Source organism: Chrysemys picta, unplaced genomic scaffold (assembly GCF_011386835.1).
Source record: "Chrysemys picta bellii isolate R12L10 unplaced genomic scaffold, ASM1138683v2 scaf3975, whole genome shotgun sequence".
NCBI lineage: Eukaryota > Metazoa > Chordata > Testudines > Emydidae > Chrysemys > Chrysemys picta.
This window is the reverse complement of record NW_027056676.1, coordinates 1-5,000: the sequence shown is the minus strand read 5'-3', so window position 1 is coordinate 5,000 and position 5,000 is coordinate 1. Positions and strand designations below refer to the sequence as shown.

The 5,000-nt window shown below is 51.6% G+C and overlaps 1 long non-coding RNA gene across 1 annotated transcript; it reads left to right on the top strand.

Annotated features, from left to right (window-relative positions):
* The first annotated feature begins 45 nt into the window (after positions 1 to 45).
* Positions 46 to 3,942, top strand: LOC135980532 (uncharacterized). Its single transcript, XR_010597552.1, has 4 exons — positions 46 to 315; positions 423 to 449; positions 1,395 to 2,763; positions 3,315 to 3,942. It is a non-coding gene; the product is annotated as an uncharacterized LOC135980532 (long non-coding RNA).
* Positions 3,943 to 5,000: the final 1,058 nt, after the last annotated feature.

Genomic DNA, 5,000 nt, shown 5'->3' with positions numbered 1-5,000 from the left:
GTTATCAGGGCCTAGCCCCTCACCACGCTTCTAGGCACACGGGGAGTGTGGACACTACACCACAGGTGAGCCCAGCTAGGGCAGGGCATGGGAACCCAGCGAGGGTCAGATGTCAAGAAGGGGGGTGTGATCCATGGAGAGATCTATGAGGATGGAGCTCAGGCCAGGAGACCTGGGCAGAAAGAAGCCAGCAGAGAGCACAGTGGAGGGGGCAAAGTGGTCCTTTAAAGGCACATCCCCTAACCCAGGAGCTGTTGTAGAACTGACTGCACACCCATGTCTCTCTGTTTGCAGGGAAATCCCTGGCTGAACTTGGTAAGTGCCATGTGTCCCCTTCCCCCCCTTCCCCCCCATATGACACTGTCCTATGCCAGCAGTCCGTGCTCCGGGGAGTGCTCACCTCTTGGTGTGTTTGATTTCAGGCTGGAGTAAAGTCAGAAAAAATGCAGGTAAGTGAAGCTGGTATGTTAATGTCAGACCCCCTGCACCACTCCGCTGCCCAGCAGATGCACACATGCCAGAAGTCACAGGGAAAGCAGTGTGGTCAATGAAAATGCCAGATTCGTCACAATGCTCACACTTAACTATGGAGTCACAAGCGCTCCAGTGTAACTGCGATAACTCAGAGTGCTCCTAAGGCCGGGAACTTACCCGCTGTCAGTTCACGGGGGTAGGCGCTTACAGGAGTTTGTAATTGTGGGTCAGAGTTGGGGTTTTGCTGGACACGTGTGGTGAATTCTCATGTGTTGTGTTGTTGTTAATTGACTTCATGAACTAGAAGGGATCTAGGAAATTGTGTAAATTACCTTAACTGGCTGCGGGTAATTGTCTTAATGCTTTTTGGACTCTGGTGAAATCTGTTTTTACGGAGTTGTCAATCAGTAGCCCTTTGGCCAATTCAGTTCAAATTTGGTAGAAAAATTCTACCTCAGACCCAGACCAAATCTACCAAATTTGAGTGTGATATGACTCTGTGGGTGTTAGAATAGAGGGCTCCCAGCTCAGGCGTAGATTGGAGACTCAGTTGCGGTCTTAGCTGTGGAGACGTGGTAGCGGCCCCACAGCACAGATTTTGTGGTAGGTGACTACTGAGTTCTTGTAATGGTTTGAAATGACGTCCGTGTGTGTAACACCTGAGCTCTCTCCTCACAGGGGCCTCTGTAGAGGTTACAGACAGGCCCAATGGGAGCTAGAGGCATCTCCAGCTCTTTCAGGGGAGCTATTTGCCTCTAGTGCCTGGGAGGAGAGCTGCAGTGACAGGCAGAGAAGCAGGATCCCGGGCGATAGAGGCTGGAAATCAGAGAGTGTCCTAGCCAAGACAGAGCTGGGTGGGGGATGGGAAACAGCCCCGATGGGCTGGGCTCTGCCCCTGATGCTCTGCCCCATCTCTGCAGTGAACGTGATTCTGGATCCGGATACGGCTCATCCCAGCCTCGTGGTCTCTGAGAATGGGCGATCTGTGAAATGGAGGGGCCTGCAGCAGGACGTGACTGACAACCCCGAGAGATTTGACAGTGAAACCTGCATGCTGGGCTTGGAAGGGTTCACCTCGGGGAGACACTCCTGGGAGGTAGACGTCGGGGGTGGGAGGGCCTGGGCTGTGGGGGTGGCTGGAGAGTCTGTCAGGAGGAAGGGCTGGATCAGCTTGGCTCCTGAGGAGAGGATCTGGGCCATGGATCAGTGTGGGAGCCATTACCGGGCTTGCACTTCCCCGGATACCCTCCTGCCCCTGACTTGGAGCCCCGGGAAGATCGGGGTGTATCTAGACTATGAGCAGGGCCTAGTGTCATTTTATCAGCCTGGTACTGAGGCCCCGATCTTCACTTTCACCTCCTCTTTCACTGGGCAGCTCCACCCTTTCTTCTGGGTCTACTCCCCAATCACACTATGTTCCTGAGATATGGCATCTCTCACTGGTCAGACTTTTTTTGTTCTGTTGTTTTTCTGAAATGGACTAATTTTTCATTTTTTAAATATTTTCCATTTTTTTGTTCTTTTCAAAACTTGGAATTTTCCAAAATGAATATTTTCAATTTTGAAAATCCTTCGATTTGACTAAGCTGAGGGCTCAAAATTGGCAAAGCAGAAGAAATCCTGAGTGATGTGTTGTGTAAGACGCTACCTACATAGACTAGAACAGAACTCAATACACAATACATCATAGGACCCCTCCCCCCAAATAAAAGGTTTAGTTGAAAATTTTGTAATAATGCAAAAAAAAAAATCTCAAGAAAATCCAAATGTTTTCACACACAAAATCTCTTTTTGTAAATTGGCCAAATTTCCTCAAGATATTTTTGAATGAAAACTTTTGTTCAGCTCTGATTAACACCTGTAATTGCATATAATCAATGAATGTTTCCTGGTTCTTAGTCCTGTAATTTATGAACTGACCACCATTGATGAATGGAAGGGGTAAGAACATGAGTCAAACCCTGTCCCAAATAGGGTGACCAGATAGCAAGGGTGAAAAGTCGGGACAGTGGGTGGGGGGTAATGGGCACCTATATGAGAAAAAGCCCCAAATATCGGGACTGTCCCTATAATATTGGGACTTCTGGTCACCCTAGTCCCAAAACATCACATTGTCCCAACTGGATAAAAGGCTCCAAGAAAGCCGATTCCTAACCACTAACCATGTTCTGTGACATTATTGGTGAAAGAAACGGAGTCAGAGGAATGGCGGGAGCTCGGTTCTCTGGATGAGTGTTGATCATGCGGTTCACAGCATCAGGAAGGCTTATCCTAAACCCAAAATGACAGGTATGTCCTACACCAGCTAAATTTAGAGTTTTAGGCCAGAAGGGACCATGAGATCATCCAGTCCAGACCTCCTCTATATCACAGGCCACCAACACACCCAGCACCCTCACATCAAGCCCACCACCAAAAATTAAACCAAACTATTGCAGCCCACAGGAGACTAGACTATCACGTGCCACAGCCACGGAGCCTCACCCAGCCTGAGCGGAACAAAGCATGGGGGCAAAAACTAGATCAGTCTCGTAATACTTCCCCAGTCTCATAATACTGCTCTTGAGGGGGTGCTAGCCTCCGCCACCCCCACCCACCCCGGTTCCAGTGTCTCTGGTGTCTAAACAGGATTTCCTTAAATCACAACAGCCACTTCTCCCATCTCCTGCTGCAGGATGAAAGGAAAACAGTGCTTCCTTACGTTAGCCGCAGGATCTGATCATCCCCTGTATTAACTGGAGGATTTAATGAGTTGATGACCCAAACCAACATCATTGTTAACTCACCGATTTATGGAGTCAGTCTCAGTTGTGACCTGGATTTGATCATTGTTTTCACAGGTTCCAAGGCCAGAAGGGACTGTTGTGATCAGCTTGTCTGGACTCCTGGAACACAGGCCAGAGACCTGCCCCACAATAATTCCTGCTCGAACTAGAGCAGATTTTTTTTTTTAAATCATCCACTCTTGATTTGAAATTTGTCAGTGATGGAAAATCCACCACGACCCTGGGTAAATGGTTCCAATAGTTAATTACCCTCACTATTAAACAAGTTTGAGAGGGGTAGCAGTGTTAGTCTGTTTCAGCAAAAACAACGAGGAGTCCTGTGGCACCTTAAAGACTAACAAATTTATTTGGGCATAAGCTTTCGTGGGCTGGAACCTGCGGGACCCGAGCGGGACGGGGGAGCTGGGGACTGCTGCCCCCGCTCTGGGGCCGCCGCGGGATAGCACCACCTGGGCAGCAGCCCAGACGCGACTGGCCAGGGGCTGGGCCCAGCGTGCACGCTGCTGGGTCCCCGCAGCAGGCCCGGGCTTGGGGAGTTTGGGGGCGCCAGAGCCACAGCCGCGGAGCGCCATGGCCGCTTCCTGCCCCCGCGGCAGTGGGAGCTGCAGTAGCGGCTGCTCCCGAGTCCCGCTGCCCGGGGGTGAGAACAGCCGCCGCCTGGCACCGCGGGCTGCCCCCCTCCTCTCCCTACCACCCGACTGAGTCCTGCCTGCTCGGGGCCAGGCCGGACTCTAACTCACCCCGGCCCCGCGTCCCCCTGCGTCTCCCGGGACTCCCTCCAGCGCTTGCGGAGGAAGGGTTTTTTTTGTTTTTTTTTGTTTTTGGCACCGCCCCCCCGCCCCCCCCGCCCCCCGCGTCACCCTCCCCCCTCCCCCCCTGCGTCCCGATATTTGACTTGGGTGATCTGGTCACCTAAGCAGGTCTGGCTCCAGTACCAGATCTGGCCTGGCTACAGAGCCTCTGGCTCAGAGAAACACCACAGATGTGGCTGCCACAAGATCCTTTAACGCTCTGCCCGGCCAGGCGGAGGTTAGCTTATATAAGGTCTGATGCACATAGCACCACCTAGTGGCTGCACAGTAACATATAGTTTACCATGACACTGCCCTGACACTGGAAAGTTTCACTCAGAGAGCCCAGAGAGGGGCCAGAGGTGCAGATAACCCTGTATCCATGACCGGTTCCCTCCCAGGTCTGCCCCTTTACCCTGGCCATGTGCGCTAATACCACCTGGCCACAAGCAGCCGCTACCCCCAGGCCTGGTGTAGCCTCTCCTGGGCACCAGCCCAGTGCAGCCACTCCAACCCATCTCCATGTAAAGCTGGACAAACTCTGGAGGGTGTGTGTGTGTGTGTGTGTGTGTGAGAGAGATATTCCTACCCTTGTATCCCTCCCCACGGTGAATGCTGTGGAAAGAGTCTCGGTAAAGGTTGGACAGCTTTGGTGCAAGTCCTTGTATATTGTCAGTCCATTACTGGTATTATTTGTTTACAGTACAGCAGTGCCAAGAGGCTTTGTCAGGATCAGGGCCCTGTGGAGCTAGGATCTCTTCAGAGAAAGAGCACAGACCGGTCCCTACCCATGGAGCGCTCAGTCTGACCAGACAGGTGTATCACGAAGTGGGAATGTTCTGTATTATTTACATGACCCCTAAATGTTGCATTGATACCAGTGGGACACAGAGGACTGTTTGCAATAAGTGACTTGCAGTAGTAAAACGAGGGTCGTCAACGGAAACAA